Here is a 23,438-nt window from a genome sequence, read left to right on the forward strand (position 1 = left end):
CTCTAGCGGTTTGCATCCAATTAAATTTTCTCTCTCAAATGTTCTCCATTTAAAGTGTGTCTTCTTCAATATGCACCATTTTAAAACGTTTAAAGTACAAATACATTGCACAGGCATTTGCTGCACTCATATATCAACTATGTTCTAAATGCCTCTCTCGCAATAACGTCATAACGGCATCAAGTAATCACAGACAAATCTATTTATTTCTAAGGTTCTTATACCTCCATGCAGTTCAGCTCTGAAATAGACTAGAAAGAACAACCTTTGTAAACTAATTAGAGATGCAGTTTCATCCGATTATACCTAGATTCAGTCTCACAGTGAAAAACTCAATTACTTTCCAAACACCTGTATATATTAGTGTGTGTGTGCGCGCGCGCGTGTGATTGTGCGTGTGTGTGTGTGTGTGTGTGTGTGTGTGTGTGTGTGTGTGTGTGTTTGTGTGTGTGTACACGTATATGTATGTGTAAAGTTTGTTGTTATAGTTTATTTTTTCCATCAGTGTAACATTTTGCTTTATTTCATCTTTTATCAAATCATTTTGAATATTCCTTTCGGAATGAACCATGAACAATATTGAAAGTTAAATATTTTTAAATACATGAGAATATTTATATCTGGACAATTTATTTGGAAAAATATACAGAAATATTAATTCTAAAAAAGATTATTTTTAAAAATATATATTACATTTTGGATTATATAAGTGTAAAATAATATTTCATTAAATTAATTCTATTGAGTTAAGAATCCAATAAGGGATATGTTAAAAACCAAAATGTCTAAAAGAGATGATATATTATAAGAACCTGTTTTTAAATTAATTTTTATAAAGTTGTGAAATCTGAGTCAATAAAAGAGATTGCAATTAATGAAATTTTGTATTTTTTTGATTTTAACAAATGATTGAATTAACCCTAACCCTAACCCATCAAGACAATGTTGAATTTGCTACAATTTTGTAACTTAATATTTAGTCTAAAATCTGGCTTTTATAAAATGTAAACTTTTCTATTATAAATAATACTGAAACAAAATAACATGAAGATAAATAATAGCTGAATATACAACACTAGGTAAAAACTGTGGGTGTATAGAATATAAAATCCTTCAAATCGTTTTTGATGATATTTCGCATATGTGAGCAATATAATAAAGAACTCATTTCACAACAAAAACGTTTTATTGTCAACGGTGCTTTTTTGCTTATGAAAAAACAAATATATGGATGATATTTTTATTATATTTTGCATTTCTTAAATGTTAATAAAATAAGCTGATATCATATATATGAAACTCTTTCAAGATATTTTATTTATCTTTTAGAATTCTTGTGTTTTTCTTTTTATGAAAATCCTAAAAGTGAATACATTCTTTTTGCAATGAATTTTTTTTCTCCTAGTAAATTTCTAGAACAAATAAATAATAATTAATATTACAAATTATTGAAAAGAATGAAAAACATGTGATTCTTCAATTTTTAGTTCAGTTTTGCTTTATGCAACTTAAAATATGCAATGTTAAAAAAAAGTATGAAAACAAAATATTCAACCTGCTGCAATAAATTTAGAGTTTTCATTACCGAACAGAATAAATGGAGAAATGTAAATTGATTAATACTTAATTTCACAGAATGTCAGAGATCAGACTATAATGACAAATTGTTGTTGACTCCAGATGATGCAGCTTCTATTGCTTGGGTCCAAAATATTCTTTTAGGATTCTGGGTTAAAACCAAATAAGAATTTATAATTTAAAATGTGCTTCTCGGTTAAAAAGATAAATTTCTTCAGATTCGAAAAAAAAAAACCCAAAAAAACATTTATATTTATGAAAAGCATAAAAATGCATGTAAATTATAAATGTTAATATATCTTGGAAAGTTATCTGTCCTTTATTAAAAAGTGTTTTTCTTGGTGTAAAAAAACAAAACAAAAAAAAACACAGATATATAACTAACGTTAGATACGTTTATGAGTCTTACTTTGTGAATTTTTTCACATTAGAAAAGACTCAGGAATATGTCTAGTGTATAAAAGTTGTATTTTTTTTCAAATGGGAAGAAATTTATCATTTTTAGCAAAAAAACATTATATATACGGGGTGAATCACGGGAAACGGATGTTTTTAAGCAAAACAAGACTGAATATTTCAACAAAAAATTTATAATGTACATAAACACATTTACTAAACTATGCCATTCTGGAATATTTAGAAGCAAGGAGTATTCTAAAAGCATCCGTTTTCCGTGACTCACCTTGTATGTATGTGTACATATATATATATATATATATATATATATATATATATATATATATATATATATATATATATATATATAAACATTGTAAGGAGTCTACTTGAATCAATCAACATTTCAACATTTCCCTGTTTTGTCAGGGCTCCAAATAAATCTTGGAGTCCTGATGAGACATGCAAATGTTGAAAGTTGATCGATCCACATAGACTTCATGCTATGTTTATATAATTTTATTTATCTATAAGCTCTACACATGTACTGAGCACTTTAAAAACAAATATTGGTTTTTATTTCATGTTATTAATATACTTGAACTTAATTAATATATATATATATTATATATATATATATATATATATATATATATATATATATATATATATATATATATATATAAAATATATATGTATATATTATTAAATATTTAATTAATTTAATTTTCTCGCAATGGAAACGTATTTAAAAACTGGGTAAAAATAACTCTTGCATAATGTTGCAAAATATCATTTGTTAAATGAGTTAATAAAATTAGATTTGTAAATGAGTTTTAGAGCAAGAGGAATTGAAAAACATAAGAAATCAGAAATTTATTTGTAAGATGATAAATTTTAGGTGCACTTTGGGTCTCTCTCTCTCTCTGCATTGAATTTGATGCTAAGCAACCCTATCATCTTTGTGTGATGACATCTCCTTGATAGTTGGTCAAGCTATAAAAGCTGATAATTTAATCGAATTTAATGGGTCTATACATTTTTATCACCCTCACCATCCTTTCACGACTGAAAACAAGAAATTATGTTCAAGATGCTTGTGTTTATCTTCTCATTTCAAAATAACTTTGATTATATTTTTGCTTTTAATTCTTTTGTTATTTTTTTAATTGCTACCGTCTGGATTATACAGATAAAACTGTCCAAATCAATACAAAATATTAAAATGGAAAATAATTTAAAATATAATGGTCTTATGTAAAACATGAAAATTTTGTAAAAAAGAATAAAATATAAAAAAAATAATTTTTATTTTTCCTTTTTTCTTTACATTTGTTAGTAATTTTATATTCTCTCTTTTTTTTCCATTCAGGTATTGGAAATATATTATAAATATTGTAGTCATTTTGAGAAACTATATTTAGTTTGCATTTTTTTTAATCAGAAGTCACACCATGATTGTATAAGCTTCTTCTCTACACCTTAACGCAATAATTAAGCCTCATTCACTTCTCCACTCATTAAATCGCAAGTTAATGCAACAGATTGAGGCCCTGCAGTAACAGAGAATTGATTACGTTTACTAAAACAATATGCAAGTTTGCACATTCAAACTTGAGGTATTTTGGATAAAATAGTTTTGAAAAAATATAGTAAATATTTAACAGATCACGAATTCACAAGAATAAACAAAAAATATTGGCCTCATTTTTGGAAGAAACAAAGATGACACAATTGTCCTTTGGGGGAGGTCAGTTTACAGGACAAAGAAACATATATAGTTAACGGGAATTGTATTAGGAAGAGTCTGAGAGTTGGGGCATTTCAATCATGTAGTCAACGAAGTTTTGTTCGCTTGGAAAGGGCATCAGCTCTTTTATGTCTGGAGAGCCAAAAGGGATGTTATGACTTTAAGGTGTAATGCGAATGAGGAGAACAGTTTATTGTGGTTTAAAGATGCTGAATGTTTACTGTTGTACTGTTGTGTCATTTTAATTATAGATATGTTTTGTGTACTGGAGTTAGCAGTCCTTTCGAAAGAACTGCCTTGTGCAAATATATGTATTGTATATGTTTACACGTCACACCTACACACACTTTGATAGAATGATATGGACAATTATTTACTCTTGCAATGACAATTGAAAATATACGTTATACATTCTTTTAAAAAAATTTGTTTGTGTATACTATGCGACATTGCTTGACTTTTGGCTGAATTCTCTGGACATTGATGAAGTTTTCACTTCCTTAAACCAGACTGGCAAGGTCAAATCCTTTCTGTTTACCGAGACATACCTTCCTCAGGTTATGTTAATCAATCAAGAAGTTTGGACTAGATCAGAGAATTGGTCATCGAGAAGTTTGGACTAGATCAGAAAATTAGTCATCAAGACGTTTGGACTAGATTAGAGAATTAGTCATCGAGAAGTACATAAAAAATAAAACAGACCAACAAACTCAAACAAATATTCTTAATTAAAAATAAAAAAGTCTATACATTTTTGTGAAACTTGTATTATAATAACTATTCGATGGGTAAATACTTCTGTGCTTCTAGACTTAATTTGGGTTATAACTTTAACTCACTAAGGTATTTAAATGTTTTTGTATGGATGGGACGAAAAACAATTCTCTTGGCAACACAGTGGTTTTCTGAGAAATTCAAAATTTTAAACCTCTCAAACTTTAAACTTCTGCATGTAAGTACAATCAATGGAGCAGGAAATAAGGAGGGAATTCCAACATCTTGCAGACCAAGGGAAGAAAATATTAAGAGTAGGAGGCTTTCCGGTATTTAGAGACCTCTTTAGTGAAGGGGTGGGATTTTGATGCCAGGGAGGTTTGTCAGGGATATGTATCTCAAGTGTAATATGTTCATCAGAACACATTAAAGTACATGTAAAACAGGCACAAGGATGCAACATTGCAGTGATGGGACAGGGGTGGGAGTTTGAGTGATAATGCGGGATTGGAGACTTTTTTGGGTCCTGTCTCTAAGAGTGAGAGACTAATAGTAGATGCAGCAGCCCAGATGTGGCAACAATACTCCATGCATGGACGAATGGTATTTTTGTAGAGGTATAGGAGACTGGTGTGAGTAATTTTCTAGCACAGTAGAAGGAGCCCATCTTCTTTGGAGTTGACATTATTCTAAAAGCATTTGTTCCAATTCATGTTGTCTATGAATGTTAAGCCAAGAAGTTTGAAGAATAAGCTCTTAGATAGGGTGTTATCAATGATTGAGAAGGTTTTTTGTAAGCATTAAATCTTACCATCCATTTATGGCACCATTCCACAACAGACCAGAGGTTTTCTAAAATTTCTGCCCTTGCCTTAGATATGTGTACACTCGTTTTTCCGTCATGTCTATTTGAGAGCATTGTTTTATCAGCAAATATACTCATCTCGGACACAGTTTTATCTGGGAGGTCGTTTATAAATATCAGGAATAATAAAGTTTCAAGGCTCGACCACCTTTAAAACTTACCAATTGGCTACAGTTTAGTTTGCATTTAGTTTATAATCTATAAACCTCTGAATGAAGGAGATAGCACGGGTGACTTTTCTGAACTCCAAACAATCTTGTAATTTTGGCCCGAGATCTCTAAACTCTTCCTGGTTAAATTCAGATGGATTGATTAAGAATGGGATGTTTATTGGTATTTCACAACAAGAGAGAATTCAGCTCCACCATAGGGCATGCAACAAACAGGCACCATGTTCTCAACAATCTGCCACAGCACATTTGAAATCAACACAAAAACACAAAACAGCAACAAAAGACAACAATATCAGTTTTGCACTGAGCAAATGGGAAACATGAACAACTAATTCAAATATTCTTGAATGTTTTTATCCTTTCAATTCTATTGTTACTTTTATCACTCCATGTTCTTTTGCTTTAAAAAAGCATTCTCTTGCATTTTTTATGATTTCTGCTGCCATACACTCGAATTTTAATTTTCTATTGAAAATGGATACTAAAAACTAGGAAGCAAACATGAATAATAAAAACAAACTGAACAGCAATCTAAATAAATTCATATGTGGAAATTAATTTTACATTCAATAATAAATTCATATGTGGAAATTAATTTTACATTGAATAATAAATTCATATGTGGAAATTAATTTTACATTGAATAATAAATTCATATGTGGAAATTAATTTTACATTGAATAATAAATTCATATGTGGAAATTAATTTTACATTGAATAATAAATTCATATGTGGAAATTAATTTTACATTGAATAATAAATTCATATGTGGAAATTAATTTTACATTGAATAATAAATTCATATGTGGAAATCAATTTTACATTGAATAATAAATTCATATGTGGAAATTAATTTTACATTGAATAATAAATTCATATGTGGAAATCAATTTTACATTGAATAAAAAATCATATGTGAAAATTAATTTTACATTGAATACAAAAATCGTATGTGGAAATTAATTTTACATTGAATAAAAAAAAATCATATGTGGAAATTAATTTTACATTGAATACAAAAATCGTATGTGGAAATTAATTTTACATTGAATGAAAAAAAATCATATGTGGAAATTAATTTTACATTGAATAAAAAAATCATATGTGAAAATTAATTTTACATTGAATAAAAAATCATATGTGAAAATTAATTTTACATTGAATACAAAAATCGTATGTGGAAATTAATTTTACATTGAATGAAAAAAAATCATATGTGGAAATTAATTTTACATTGAATAAAAAAAATCATATGTGAAAATTAATTTACATTGAATAAAAAAAAACAGATAATAAAGAACTTAAAATTAAGAACAAATTTACTAACAATCCTCAGTTTTAATATTTCAGCTGCTGTGAGTGTCACAGATTCCAGAGTGGTCAAAATTATGCAATGTCATGTGCCTGCTTTCCATTGCAATCTTATCCAATGTCAAACAAATTCTTACTCATCCAAACCAGATTTCCATGCTTGGTAGTGCCTGAGGTATTCACATTTATTCTGAAGATGATGCAAGATGCGATATGTACATGGACCAACCACCTGAAAGAGGAATTTGTAAGAGAAATTATTTTAAAGATTTGATTTGGAAAAGAAGTCGGCATTCTGGCAAATTTCTTGATACATTTCATTCTTGCATTATTTTCACCGTTTTCTAGACGGTGATATCTGATTTGTTCCAACAAATATTTTAATTGAACGAATTTATCACATTATTAGACAAATTATTAGCATTATTATTATTAGTAGTAGTAGTTCAACAGCCCTTTATCAGGGCTGATAAGTTTATTTCACAAATGCAATTCACTACTGCTTGCTTCCTGAGACCCACCAGCAGTGAGCTCCACTTCCAGTCTCCAGCGCTTCCAGCTCGCTCCAGCTCACTCCTACAGATTTTCAGCCCTTGGTGCCTCCCAGCTCACTCCTGCAGCTTTCCAGCCCTTGGTACCTCCAGCTTCCTCCTGCAGCTTTCCTGCACGTCGCTACTCCGGCCTGCAACCTCGCTCACACCTGGCCCCCTACTGACCGTCTGCTCCTTAACACTGACCTCTCCATTCTCAGTGTCGTGTCGCACATTCCTTAACACTGATCCCTCCGTTCTCAGTGTCGTCCGTTCCTTAATACTGACCCCCCCCCCCACCGAGTTCTCATTGTCCACCGTCCGTTCCTTAACACTGACCCCCTCGAGTTCTCAGTGTCCGTTGTTCGTTCCGGACCGCCTAGACGTCCAGCTGATTGTTCCAGACCCAGCGAGCAATCCTGAACGACGCTACGTATGGGGTACCTGTTCCTGACCTCCAGTGACGTGCGTGCGACCTTCCAGACGACCAGCATCCAGATCAAACGATCTTTTTGCTTCCGTCAAAAAATAAAAGGTGAAACCCCGTCTTTAACCAAACAACCTGTGTCTGTCATTCTTCTTTGCCTTTTTGCTGTTTACCTTTTGCCTGTACCTTGTTAGTTGTTGGGTCGATTGTCCCCGTACGACCGGCCCGCAACAAGTGTAACTCTTAGTCTTAACCTTGAAAATTAATGTTTGAAGATTTGAATTAATTCATTCATTGCTTCTTACTATTTGATTTAAGTAAAAAAAATAAATAAATAAAACGATGAATCTGTAGTTATTGCAAAATTTAAAACTCAGTTTCGAGTTACATCGTAAAAAAAAAATTTTTTTTTTTTTACGATATAACTGTATTTTCCTATATATATATATATATATATATATATATATATTCGCGGTTTGTTTACAAACAAACGTTTGAGCCCTTTACGAGCGGCGGGCGGATGTTTATTTAAATAGACATTCGGACAGATTAATTTGCGGCCACCGCTTCCGTAGTCACGGGGTAGAACTGCCGACTGTCATCACGATGGTTCTAGGTTCGATCCTCGGCTTGGGATAGGTGTTAGTCTAGCGGCACTGATGAGTTGTGAAACAACTAAACAGATCTGTATGTCGATGACTAAAAATATATTTTATATATATATATATATATATATATATATATATTGTATTTTTTAGGAAAGTTATTTCCCTTACACCATTAGTATAACAGTTGTGTTTCCTTTTTCTCTTCAACGTTGTTCTTTCTTTCTAAGTGGGAAGGGTTTAGCATGCATCAAAATTTATTCTGTTTTATGTGAAGGTCCCCCCCACACACACCTTCTACCGTTTTAACTGGCTTGGTTGAATTTTAATAAGAAAAATCGCCTTTCCTCGCAATCTACAGCTCTACCGATGAGAATGGAATTGGAATGTCCTAATTTCAATGGTTTCCCCTCATCGAATAAATTTGAATTTCGCAGCTTTCTTAAGAGATTCAAATTTTGTTCGTCAAACGTGGGTAAAGCAGACAAGCTGCTTTTATAAAAATCTAAATTATTGGGCAAAGTGTTCGACCTTGTTTTCAACCTTGACATAAGCCCTGAAAATTATGATCAGGCATTGACGTGTTTCAAGGCGAGATTCCTTAATTCTTCCTTGATTAAAAATAAAATTTTCTAGGAAATTATTCCTCAGCCAAAACATATTATTTCGTTGAAGGGCTGTAGAGTTATCCTTGACTTATGCAAAATGGATAAGTCATTTGGCATGGACTTCTTTTTAGAGAATTCTACGCCTGGAGCTATAATATATAATAGGACATATTTTGCTTGTGAAATTCCCAGTGTGCATAGAGAAATACTGAACAGAACTAATGAATGTTTTCCTTCGCTTTCCTCTATAAAGTCACATAGTTTCAACATTTTAGAAATTTTAATGGCAGCTCCATTAGGCGCCACAAGGTAAAAAAAATAGCCCAACTAAAATAATGGCCTCTTTTTAATTGGAAGTTAGGTCCAATATGGCGACCAAATTTTTCTTCAAATCCATTAATGTTAAGAAGGGTATGGATACCTCCAAACGCTCGCTAACAATAGCGAAACTAATAAAATTTGCAAATTATGCAAGGGTACTGACCCCTCTGTTAAGGACTGTCCCAAATATCAGAATTTTTACGCTAAATGTCAAAGGTCGAAGGAATAAAAATTATGTGTCAAGTGGTGGGCACTCTAAAATTAATTGCGAGGTTTTCCTTATCCTTGCGCCGTTTGTGAACTAAAGAACCACTATTCTATTATGTGCTCGAAAAGTCCCAAATCCTTTGAGGGATGTACCACTTTAACAGGGAAATTGTATTTTTCCTGTAATTAAAATCTAAATGAGGTTAAAGGGCCACCCTGTCTACTTGTACTGCCTTTTAGATACGGGCAGTCAACGGTCATTCTTTTCACAAACAGTTTTAAACCAATTAAATCCCAGAAAACAATTAAATCCAGGGACGGTTCAGATGCCAGTAAACACTCTTATTGTGTGTAATTCTTTGAAACTTCAGGAAAGTTGAAGTCTCCCTTAAACTGAGTTTTCAAAAACTCTTTGCATTTTCTGCTTTATTTGCAAACGATCTGAAACTGAAATTTCATGTGGACAAGTTTGATGAAATTACGTCAAAATTGACTAATGAGGGTTTCCGTCTTTATACACTCAATTAAATGGCTCCGTTAGTCATGGAATAATAGATGTGGATCTAATTCAAAGGATAAATAACCTCTGTTTAATCAAATGTTTAGGAGGTAATGGCTGGAAGATTTCCAAGTACGTAATTCCTTTCAGTAATTTTTTAATTTTAATCTTAACATTAAGGAAGAATTACCGGCTTTTGATAAGGTGCTAAATGCTCTCCTTGCATGCAATTTTTATTTGATTGATAGCATGTTACTGTTACTTATTTCGGATGCACTTCAGCCATTCTTTAATGAATCTTTCGTAGTTTTTCTCTCTCTAGATTTCATTGGAATTGATGAGATAAAATAAGTTATCTCCCCATGATGAAGAGAAAATAATTTTAAAAAATCTATCGTCCTCAAGGATGGAAAATATTTTATTGAGCTGCCGTGGGACTCTGAGAAACTTCCTAAAGTAGTGTCTAATTATGTGCCCTCTCTGCAAATAATGCAGACGTTAGCAGAATCCTTAAATAATAAGGGTGTGTATGATGACTATCTACAAGTTTTCTGTGAGACTAACCGTAGCCCTCGGCGCAAGAGGGTCCGTGTGTGCCTGGCGTGTGAGGTGGTGGCTGATCCTGTGGTCGGGGCAGCGGAAGAAAGAGTTTCAAGATGGCGCCTGCCTGCATTTATTAGAGACGGAATCTCGCAGGATCGCAAATTAGCTAGGCCATCTTGAGTAATAAAAATCGGTCCATTGGAGGTGCGAGGCAGTCGGGTTCTGACGTTCGTGGCGATCAGTACAGTGACCGTTGGGTTACGTTTCTATTCGTGCAGTAAGCTGAGCTTTGTTAGTTGCACCAGCAGCTTTTGGAGGGGGCGGGTCACAGGCGTCATCAGTGAACAGGCCATACTAGTCGATGATACTCCGCGCCACGTAAGGGATGTCCGGCCCGCTCTAAGCGCTGACCAATCGGCAAGCAGTGGAAGTAGCGAGTCATCCGACGATGAGCGATGGATCCAACCCGTGCCCCACGAACCTGGTGACTCAACTGCGAGCAGTGGAAGGAGCGAGTCATCCGACGATGAGCGATGGATCCAACCTGTGCCTCATGGACCTGATGACTCAACTGCGAGCTCTAATGCTGATGCTGATGCTTCCGATGCCACTTCTGAGAGCTCCGATGAGGAAGTCCCGGCAATACCCCTCCGCAGGAGTGCTCGAATCAAACGGCCACGTCCGCCGTGTCACGTATGTGATCTGAAGACCAGGGGGGAGTGTGAGACTAACCGTAGCCCTCGGCGCAAGAGGGTCTGTGTGTGCCTGGCGTGTGGGGTGGTGGCTGATCCTGTGGTCGGGGCAGCGGAAGAAAGAGTTTCAAGATGGCGCCTGCCTGCTTTTATTAGAGACGGAATCTCGCAGGATCGCAAATTAGCTTGGCCATCTTGAGTAATAAAAATCGGTCCATTGGAGGTGCGAGGCAGTCGGGTTCTGACGGTCGTGGCGATCAGTACAGTGACCGTTGGGTTCCGTTTCTATTCGTGCAGTAAGCTGAGCATTGTTAGTTGCCTTCGCGCCGTGGCTGTCATTGTTTGTTGGTTTGCTGTGTGTTGCCGTGGTTCTTCAGTGAAACGCTTCGTCGCCCACGACGAGTCTCACCGTCTCCTACACAAGATACTCTTACAAGCTATTTCGGCCCCCCCCCACTCCGAACTTGGTTTTCTTTTCTTCAATGGCGGATAGGTTCGATCTAAAGTTGATACCGGAATTCGACGGATCCGACCCGGTACTCAGCTGGGTTGAGAAGGTCGAGTTACATTGTCAGTTGTCCGGCGTGAAAAATGTCGAGCGCGTGATTCCTCTGCGGCTGACCGGCGGGGCCTTTGCTGTATATCAGCAACTCAGCGCTGAGGAGAAGTGTGACTACTCGAGTATCAAGGCGGCGTTGTACAGGGCGTTCGCCACTGACCCCGCCACTGCATGGGAGCAGTTTGAGACGAGGTCTATACGCTTGGGCGAAACTGTGGACGTGTATCTCGCCGAACTTAAGAAGCTGACGGTGTTGTTCGGCGGTCTTCCCGAGAGGGCCCTAGCCTACAAATTCCTGTCAGGACTTCCCGCTGGAGCAAAGCAGCTCCTGCGAGCAACCTCTACCATGTCCTCACTACCGCTGAGTGACCTAGTGGACAGAGCCAGGACAATAATGAAGGATGACTCGACGGTGCAGGAACCGGTAGTCGCCATCGCACAGGCCCCACCAAGTGGCTAAGGACCGTCTCAGGGACCCAGCCCGCAAGGTGATGTCATCTGCTACAGATGCAATGGGCGGGGCCACATGGCAAGAAATTGTAGAAGGCGGTCGACGGCTGTTTGCTGCTACCGCTGTAACAAGACTGGGCACATGGCCCGAGACTGTGCGGGAAACAGGGACGGGGACAAGGTGCCAGTGCCGACCTCTTCCCCGAACAGAAAATAAACAAGGCGCTCCCTGTCATTCAGGTCCGAGTTAACGACACGGCGTTCTGCAGCAGGGAATTTAGGCATTTTATGGACAACTGGGGGATCCGCCTTTGACACCGATGCGCGTATGTGCCGAGCGGCAACGGCATAGCGGAGCGATGCCACCGAACCGTGAAGAGGATCGCGGCCAGGAAGAAGTGTACGATCGCGGAGGCGGTTTACAGATACAACACAACGCCTAAGGACACCGTGACTGGCGGCAGTGCGCCCGCTGATGCGATTCATCACTACCACGTGCGCGTCAAGGACGTTGAAGTGTGTCTACCCGACCAACGAGAACCCCAGGGGACGTACCAAGTGGGAGACACCGTCTGGGTGAAGCCACCCGGCGGCTGGTGCACCAGCAGCTTTTGGAGGGGGCGGGTCACAGGCGTCATCAGTGAACAGGCCATACTAGTCGATGATACTCCGCGCCACGTAAGGGATGTCCGGCCCGCTCTAAGCGCTGACCAATCGGCAAGCAGTGGAAGTAGCGAGTCATCCGACGATGAGCGATGGATCCAACCCGTGCCCCACGAACCTGGTGACTCAACTGCGAGCAGTGGAAGGAGCGAGTCATCCGACGATGAGCGATGGATCCAACCTGTGCCCCATGGACCTGATGACTCAACTGCGAGCTCTAATGCTGATGCTGATGCTTCCGATGCCACTTCTGAGAGCTCCGATGAGGAAGTCCCGGCAATACCCCTCCGCAGGAGTGCTCGAATCAAACGGCCACGTCCGCCGTGTCACGTATGTGATCTGAAGACCAGGGGGGAGTGTGAGACTAACCATAGCCCTCGGCGCAAGAGGGTCCGTGTGTGCCTGGCGTGTGGGGTGGTGGCTGATCCTGTGGTCGAGGCAGCGGAAGAAAGAGTTTCAAGATGGCGCCTGCCTGCTTTTATTAGAGACGGAATCTCGCAGGAATTAGCTAGGCCATCTTGAGTAATAAAAATCGGTCCATTGGAGGTGCGAGGCAGTCGGGTTCTGACGTTCGTGGCGATCAGTACAGTGACCATTGGGTTCCGTTTCTATTCGTGCAGTCAGCTGAGCTTTGTTAGTTGCCTTCGCGCCGTGGCTGTCATTGTTTGTTGGTTTGCTGTGTGTTACCGTGGTTCTTCAGTGAAACGCTTCGTCGCCCACGACGAGTCTCACCGTCTCCTACACAAGATACTCTTACATTTTCAGAGAACATGAAGACTGCAGAATAATTGAATTCTTCTCGATTCCACCTTGAACATACGAGAGATATATTTGAATCGCTCACAGACCTGTTATTAAAGAGAGTCTAGATCCACCCTGTTTTCAACTGTTTTTGTTCAAACAAAAAAGTGGGTACTTCAATCAATGATGCCACTTACTCTGGTGTCAATTTAACAGCTTAACTATTAGACTTATTACTAACCTTCAGGAAAAACAATCATGTTCTTCTAGGCGATTTGCGTAAGACCTTTCTACAGATTCGTCTGAAACCTATTCAAGATAAGAATAGATTTTTTTTGTTTTTCTTAAGGGGGGCGATAAATTGTACACCTTTAGATACAAGACTATTATTTTTGGCTTTAATGCCAGTCTTTTTATTTAGAGTTTCATTCTCAAATTCCATGCTGAAAAATATATGGTTGCTTTGGCCTCTTATACAATTTCCAACAAGTTTTATGTTAAGAATTTGGTCACCACTAGTTGCGACCGTGATTCCTTGCTTTCAGTTTATAGCAATATTCGTGACATCTTAAGTTGCTTCACTTCAAGCTTCGGTCCTGCAATTCCAATTGCATGAACTTGCAGATGGTTCTATTACCTCTCAGCTATAGACGATAATGTCAAAACTAAATGTGGGGTACTATCGCCGATTTCGAGTATATGATCCATTGTTGTTGCTTCTCACAGGGGAAGAATCTCTAGTCAGTCAATTGTGGAAAAACAATTTATCTTGGGATCAGCAAATCCCTGAAAGTTTGCTTGCCTTGTGCCAACTGCCAAAGAATTAAATTATTAATGCGACTTTGAGTTCCTCAGAAGTGCACTCCTCAGTTAAAATCATTTCTGTGATGCATCTAATCATGCCTATGGATTTTCTTTATATGCCAAACAAGGGACTCAGTGTTCCTTGATATTCGCCAAAGCTGAAGTGGCTCCCATCAAAGGGGAATCAGTCTCTACCTTGGAATTGATGGCCATATACCTAGCCTTTGAAGTTATTCTTCAGGTCTTGCAGGCCTTAATGCCTATCAATATCCAGGCTCTTTTTCTTGTGTCTGATTCCCAAGTAGCCCTGTCATGAGTTTTAAATGGGAATACCTCAAAAAAATATATTTTTGCGGATGTAAATAAATCTTTATAGGAGATTAATCTCAAATTTGGAGTACTTCCTAAATTCAAATACGTGCCTTTGCCGGATAATCCAGCAAATCTTTTAACCACAGGCAGTACTACCTCTAAGTTAGCACAAGTGTTCAATTTCTGGGCATATGAACCAGATTGACTAAAGCAAGATAGCATCAACTGGCCCGTCTCTCCCTTACCCTGCCTTAATGGCAACAACAGAAAAATCATTTCCTGCATGTTCTCGGATGAAATCAATTCAGACGAGAACTCCTTTCTTTTAAAAATATTTGATTTTTCTACATTATTTAAGGCGATTAATGTCTAAGAGAAGGTTTTGAAATTCGGTGATAAGTTATGACACTAAAGCAAGACACCATGAGGGAGTGGGTTTGCCAGGATTGTGTGGATTAGATGTCACAATAAAATTCAAATTTCCTACTGTTTTATTTCTAATTTCCGAGCTGTTGACACTCGTGTTTATTAGTGTTTCTTGCTAAAATGGTAGCCTGCTCAATTTAAAAAAAATAATAAAGGGAGATAATTTAAAATGGGAAATAGGTTCTTGCAAATCAATTTGGGTTTCTCTTGTATCAATATTTCTCATTCCTTTATTCCTTTTCTTTGTAAGTAAAGTAGCTAAAATACACATTGCGATTATCAATTAGGAAAAGAGCTCCGGCCTCTTTAACAAAATTTTTTTTTCACTGATAATATTGAGATTAATATTGTCTGAATGAAGTATCTCACTGAATCTTAAAATCAGTATTGAAGTTAATTGATTTAAGACTTTCTTTCTTGTTGTTAATAACTGATCTAGAAAATCTAGATTTTTTTTTGTATAAATTCATTCAGTGGCACACACTTATTTGAATTCACTAATAAAAAATAAACTATATTAAAGCTAAATCCCTTGGGACAATCCTTGTTACCTGTCTTAATGGCAGCTTTAAATTACTGCATATTCTAATAAAAAAAGTAACGAATAATCATTGCTTTTCCCTCCTTTTCTTGGCAGTGGGTTAGAAATTTGATAATTACTTCATGCCTCCCATCGTATTTGTTTTGGACCAATCAGATTAGTCTATTGTATTTGCTGTGGAGTTCGCCTTGGCTGACTTTTTGCATGCCTGCCTTTCTTTTTCAGTTCCATGGATATAGCTGTTGGAGAAGGACCGGAAATCAAACTGTCTGAATAAGGAACATTGCACACCTCTTCCTGTTCGTCTTTTTGAGACTTTTATTTTAAGCCTAAATAATTAAGCTCAATAATTATTATTTGAGTCTCCCTGAGACTTTTAGGTCTAAATTGTCAACCCATTATGAAGGACCTTTCCTTCCATGAACATTAATTATGAACTTTTGTAATATTGTTTCAATGCGAGAATTGAATCTTTTCCTCAGAAGGCATCATATCAACTCCCTCCAAATGCACCCAGTTCTTGTTGAAGATGAAAAACTATCACTTTTGACAAGCTTCTGGGCTTGACCATTACTCCTGATCTTAAATGGAACACGTATATCAAATCTGTTGCCAAGACCGCTGGAAAAATGGTGGGGTCTTTCTATCGATCCAGTAGATATCTCACTGCTGATGCTATTCTCTATTTATATAAGAGCCAGGTACGTCCAAGGATGGAATACTGTTGCCACATCTGGGCAGGAGCTGCTAGAAAGGACTTGTCCTGCCTTGATAGAGTTCAAAATAGACTTCGTAGCCTCGTAGGAGATGTCCTTTTCTCTTCCTTGCAACCTCTATCTCACAGAAGAGATGTTGCGAGTTTGTCTCTGATGTATCGTTATTTTCATGGAAAGTGTTCAACTGAGCTTCAATCTATGGTCCCCCCTCGCCAAACTTTCACAAGAAACACTCGTCTAGCTGTAAACACTATCAATAATTTCCCCCACTCTTTATCTGTGCCTAAACCTAAACGTAGATTCCATGAACAAAGCTTTTTTATTAGAACTGCACGCCTGTGGAATTGTCTTCCGTTTTCCTGCTTTCCGGCTGACTACAATATGGTTGTGTTCAAGTCTAAAGTAAATAAGTTCTTGATGAGCCGTTCCATATAAGTTATTAAATTTACCAAATTTTCATTACTAATGATTACTATATTGACCAACTTCTACTGTACACTCTTTAACCCTTATCCTTGAGTGGCCTCTGGGCCTTGATAATGTGGTGATGCCTTTGTAAAAAAAAAAAAAAAAAAAAAAAAAAAAAAAAAAAAAAAAACCTTTCGAGGTTGTTAACAGCTCTTTTTACAAAGGCAAAACAAGCGTTCCTTTTTGCGACTGAGGACTAATAAAATTTGTATTGAATTTTAAGGTAGGAATTTTCTTGTATTAAATGGAGCAAAAAGCAGATGAGATAAAATATCTTACAACTTTTACCAAAATAACGTATTTAAACTACACAGAAATATTACTTGTATCAAATTCTAACAGTTAAACCTGTTGAATTGTCAAATGTGTTTACTCATAACTCCCCAAAAATGTGTGCGTTTTTTTTTTTTTTTTTTTTTTTTTTTTTTTTTTTTTTAACCTTAACCCGTTTTTTAAACATGAATAATCACCGGTCATGTGAGAATCGCAATATTTTTCTTGATGATGACCACAAAGTATGTGTTCAATAGGCACTACCAAAATTCACCACAGAATTACCCCACCCTATATGTAACACGATGTAACTTTATTATAAATTAATATTATCAATATAACTTTTGTACCATTTAAAAGAAGGGCAAAATAAACTAGTAATAATTTAAAAAGAATTTTTTTCATGGTACGAAAATAATGAAATTGCGAGACGAAAATCGTGTGTACATAAGTGGCGCTTTAAAATAACCTTCCCACGTAGTAAACATTTCGGACGTGAAAACATACCTGTTCATTCAGTAAAACCGTATTTCATATTTAATATACAAATGTTTATAATATTATTGATCATTAAACTGTGTAAATCTTAAAACCTAACAAAATTATAACAAAGATTAATTATTAATTGCAGTTTGAAAAAGATAAATAAAGGTTTTAAAAAATCATTAAGTCGCTTCTGCTTTTCCATAGTTCGCATAGTTATCTCAAATCTGACGTCACGGTAACATGCGGTCCATTTTTCACAATCGTTTGGCAGACCCTAGTGTTCAAATTGGAAACTGATCCCCGATGATAAAAGTCTTAAGAAATTTTTTCCTTCAATTTTTTTTAAATCTGAAAATTAAGTTTGTAATCGATGAGATTAACGTGAAAAAAAGAAAAAAAAGTATAAGTTATGGAATTTAGAGGTGAGGTCAATTTCTTAAACGTCCACCGCAGTCAGTACCGCAGACCGCACGCACCAGTCGACTTCTACTGTTGACATTCGCTTGTGTTTTGTTTTCTGCTTGAGTTATATACGATACTACAGTACGAGTGACAAGAAGACGGTAAGAACAAACAATTTAGTTGTAGACACGTTAAAAAAATTATTTAAAAAAAAAAAAAAATAGGTGAATCTATTTTAGCAGTTAAGTATTGCTGATAACGAGTAATGGTATCCTAAAATTGCGGAAATTTGGAAATCTTAAGGGAGATAATTAAGTGTAGCAAAAATTCTGAATTATTCCCCTTAGACCTTGATATTCTGCTTTGTACTGAATATCAACGCTTTTTTTCAGCCCCCCTCCCCTTTTCCGTTACGCCATCTAGTGCCAAGTACCATCATAATCTTCTATACCCTTACTTTATTGTGTACATACTAATGGTATAAACGTTATATAGACCGGAAGAGGATATGTTTTAATTAATAAAATGACCTAGTTTTACTGCTAGTCAGCAGGAAGAAGAACGGCTTGTATTTAAAAAAAAACAAAAAAAAACAATGAAATTCCCTCAACACATCGATCATTATTCTTGAATTGTTTTCTGTTTTGTCTTAATTTTTATACTTAGTAAATCCTTTCAAATAAAATAATATGGGGGGGGGGGAGAATAATTAGACATTGTAGCAATTGAATCAGCGAAGTGACTCCAATGAACGCTAAAAAGCAAATGGGCCAAATGACTAGTTTACCCTATCTTTCTCTGCTCCGTTTTCTTCTTCACTTCTAAAGACAAGTTAGTTTTCACAGGAATGCGTTAACTCAAAGTATTTTAAACCAATGAAAATTGTTTCAAACGCCAAAAGCAACAGGTCTGAAGCAAACTTAGAAACTCCTATGAAATAAACAGCCAAAATCTAGAGTGCGATTTCATCAGTGGGCTGTACGGAAGAACCCAAGAACTTATTACTCCCACCCCACCTCGAGCAGGCGGAAAGGAACACTTCAATGACTCACATACAAGCCTTCTTTATCCCGCATACACATTCTTATACACTAGCAAAAGTTAGGCGAATAAAAACGAATTGCTACTAACATTATATGTGCTAAAAAGAACAAGGCAAACCAACACATATACACAACAGCACACCGTCAAATACTCACAAGCATATATTAGTTGCATACACATAGTATTCACACTGCGAACATTTTGACTTGTGACTATTCAACTTTCTTTACCAAAACATGAATTTGCATTTTAGTGACCTTTCTGTTCTGTCAATGTTTTGTTTATTTCCATTCCTATTTTAATGCCTTGTGTGTGTGTCTGGTCACGAATAGTCTCCTATATGGTTGACTATTTTAAAAAACTGATTACATATAATGATAGAAGATGTATCGAAGATCAGGAATGAGTATGCTTGATCCTGCAGAACGGTGGTTCATTAAAATTGTGGGGTCTGCGTTCGCGCCTCGTCCCCAAAGTATGGAAATGAAAAAAAAAAAACCTTTACAAGGGCTTTTGATATAGATGTACATAAGGATACTTTGATAAGTATGTTTTAACTTAAATAGGGATGATATAATAAAATTGTGAGGTCTGTGTTCGCGCATCTACTCCATGGAAATATGGCATAAACCTTAAAGACTTTTCATATCTATTTGCGTAAGTATACCTTGATAATTATGTTTCAGTTTTAAGAAATATGGTATAATAAAATTATTGGGTGTTCGTTGACGCCTGACCTCTATAGTATGTAAATATGTCACAAAGTTTAACAAGGTTTTTTAAAAGGGGTGAGGGTCCACAATAACACCTTAACTTTAATCTTAATTCACGTTAGCTTTTATTTACTTTTTTGAGTTGAATCATATTGTGTCGAATAAATTCACCTCATAAATTCACGTTCTTATTAAAGTGAAAACAAAAAAAAAAAAAGAAGTCGGAACTTTAGACAATTCTCGACACAAATTTTGCATAACTGTTTTTTCCTTCTCCACCTGCACGTGGCACTCTTTCGAAAATAGATAAATAAATAAATAATTAAAAAAATAAGAACGTTACTTGTTATCATGTCAAAAGAAGGAAAAAATCCTTCTCACGTGATTATGTGTCTTTTTAAAAACATTTACATAACCTTTTTATTTTTATTTATATGTCTGTTTAAGCTTTTTTTTTTTCGTCAGTGTACTAGAAGGAATTCAGTTGATTACAACCCTTTTTGCATGTTTTTTACATTACAATAGTACAACCCTGAATCTGACGGCGCAATACTACACCGTTCAATATTGTAAGCCTGAAACGAAACTGTTCTGCTTGAAAAGGACGCCATTTTCTTCTTATTCATATTTATATCGATTCTTTGCTTTAAAAATCTAAAGTAATTACGTGTTTACTTTTTTAATATCCCATTTTGCTGTTTCGGATTATTTTACTAAAGTAAGTAAAGCTTCATTATTTTCCAAACTGTTTTTGTTTCTTTGTTTTTCGATATTTCGTTTTTCGATATTTCGTCGATATTATTTAGTAAGAGTGTTTAGCAGAAAAGCTAACAAACGACTACCTGAAAAAATAAATATACAAGAAATAAATGTTACCGTAGTCAATAAAAGTTCAGTTCATGTTTTTTTTTGTTTGTTTGTTTTGAAAAAGTTTTTAATGCTCTTTACTTGAAATAATTTCAGCAAACTGAAATTAAAACGAAATTTGAGTCGATAACTACTTAAATGAATTTTTATATAAACTACAAATGCCATAATCGAATATTCCTCAAGCACAAAATAACAGAAAACATTAAAATATGTTTATAAATATTCCTTACGTTGACGGAACTCTCTTAAATTGTTAACACAGAATGCTCAGGTGCCCCTCCTTCGAATTGAAAACGGGGCTCTCCATTTAAAAATCGCTGCCATTTTAATTTTTTTTTTTTTAAACCGGTTCGTGAATCCTAAAAAAAATTTTTTTTTACAAACTACTTAAAAATACAAATCAATGAACTTTTCTACCATAAAAGTAACTTTTATTGACTATGGTGACATTTATTTCTTGTATATTTATCTTATTAACATTTTCTCTTTGTAAGGAAACATCATTTTGTTGGTCACTCTTGGCTACGAATGGAAACAAAGTTGATATAAAAAAATTATTTTCGCGAAAATTATCTTTACTTTCATCATATTTTGTTTAGGGTAAAAAAATTTTAGTATGAAAACCTATCTCTTTACAACCCCCTCCTTTTTATAACCTATCATACTTTCATCAATCACTGTCCATTTTCTGTAGGCTGTTTTTGAACCCAGTCAACGACGGGTACTTCTGCTAGTATATATATATATATATATATATATATATATATATATATATATATATATATATATATATATATTTATTTAAATAAGGGAGTAGTCACCAACAATGTGTATTTTTTTAACATTATTTTATTATTCTGTGTCTTGGTTTTTCATTGAGAATTATGTTTGGATCATTGTAATAATGTTTTTAAGTCATTGAAATCGTTTACGTACGTTTCAGACGGTCTGATGCGTCCTCGTCAGAAATTATTTTCAAATGTGTAAAAATGGCGATTTTCGTTAGTTTGAAGTTTTTCCAAGGGGTGGAGGCTTGTTAGTGTTTATTATACATTGGTATGCTGAATTTTTATTGCTTTTTTTTAATGGCTTTTTTATTTGGTTTGTCCAGGGAGATTTTGACCTGGCTGTAGTCAGTCGCTATGTCTTTCTGCTAATGTGTTTTTCTTTTCCTTTAGGGTGGGGTAGGGTGTGTGTGTGTGTGTGTGTGTGTGTGTGTGTGTGTGTGTGTGTGTGTGTGTGTGTGTGTGCGTGCGTGTGTGTGCGCGTGTGTGTGCGTGTGTGTGTTTGCTTTTATTGGTTTGGGAATGTGTATATTGTTTTATAGTATTTTGGGGTTATTTGCTTTCTTAGGAAGGCGGCTGTGGTCCGAGGTCGTTACTAATGTGTATGTGTGGGGAGGGGGGACTGGCTCTTCTGAAGTAAGGGTAGGGGTGCTTTCATTCTATTTTGATATTTATTTTTTGGATTCTTGGATTTTAGTATTGTGATTTTTCATTTTAGTCTTATATTATGTTTGTTTAGAAAGAGGGGTGTATTTAAAATAGGGGATTTTTTAATGTTTCTATTTATTTGTCTCCCCATGTGGGTATGGCCAGACCCAGGATCGGTTCCTAGTGTGGGGAAGATTTTGTTCCCCAGAGGGGGGGGCATTGGGGGGTGTAGGTATGGGAGGGGGATGATAGAAAGGAAGATAGTCGTTTCAGTCATGAGGGGGTTCTCCTCCCCTGACTGAGGAGGGAGCGAGGTGTTGGAACAGATATTATACTATGGTTCTAGGTGTCTCCTAGTGTTGTTGGTTTCGAGGTTAAGTAGGGTTGGTATTGTTCAGTGTGTTGTATTAGAGATAGGGGTGTTATGTCTGTGTGTGGTTGTATGCGCGCACGTGCGTGTGTTTTAATGTGTCGGTTCTGATTTATGTGTGGGTGTGTGTATGTGTATGTGTATGGGTGTGCATGCGAGTGTACCTTGCATTTCATATTTTTGTGTGATGGTATTAGGTTCTGTTCAGTTCAGGAGTGAATATGGTGATGAAGTTTTTTTCCTGTGTAAGTAAATAAAAATAATTGTCTGTTTGGAAGATTGGCATTATTTTGAAGCTGTTTCCACTGCATGTGTGCACGTGTTGTGAAACATAGAGGTGTCTGTTATCTGCAATTTTGATGTTGCTCTTATGTAAGGCCACTCTATTGCTGAAATTTTTGGTGGCGCCTATGTAGGATTTGTTGCATGTTGTGCATCTTAGTGCATATACTACATTTCTGGAGGTGCAATTTAGATCCTTTTTTATTTTCAATGTTTGTGCTGGGTTTTTGAATGTGTATGTGTTACCTTCTATTATTATGTCACATACTCCACATCGCGGTTTGTTGCATTTTGTAACTCCTTTTGTAGTGTGTGGGACGAGTTTTGAGGAAGTTAGGATGTGTTTTAAGTTTTTGGGTTGGCGTTTGCTTTTTATTATTTTTGTTGTTTTAAGTATGTTGTTTAGTTTGTCGTTCTGATTGAGGAAGATAAGGTTTTTTGTTATCTGTGTGAATAGTTCTGGGTTGTTTGTGTTGTGTGTAGAGACGTATGCTAGAATTTGTTCTTTGTTGTGTTCTTTTGGGGTTCTTAGTTGGTCTATTGGAATTTTTTCAGCCAGTTCAATACCTTTCTGTATTAGTGGTAGTGGGTATCCTCTTTTCCGCAGTGTTATTTTTAGTTCGTTCAGTCTAGTTGAACGGAGGTGTCTGTCTGTTACTATGGTG

General features: G+C 35.9%; 1 protein-coding gene across 2 annotated transcripts in view; it reads left to right on the forward strand.

The window, feature by feature from the left end:
* LOC145239864 (B-cell lymphoma/leukemia 10-like) overlaps positions 1-3,279 on the forward strand; it is a 94,577-nt gene extending 91,298 nt beyond the window's left edge. For both annotated transcript variants that reach the window (XM_080103433.1, XM_080103432.1), the window contains one exon: positions 1-3,279. This exon is cut by the window's left edge and continues 8,186 nt beyond it. The gene's annotated coding sequence lies outside the window, so the exon portion shown is untranslated.
* The last annotated feature ends 20,159 nt before the right edge of the window (positions 3,280-23,438 follow it).

This window comes from Euprymna scolopes, chromosome 19 (assembly GCF_053919585.1).
Source record: "Euprymna scolopes isolate OS-2025 chromosome 19, ASM5391958v1, whole genome shotgun sequence".
NCBI lineage: Eukaryota > Metazoa > Mollusca > Cephalopoda > Sepiida > Sepiolidae > Euprymna > Euprymna scolopes.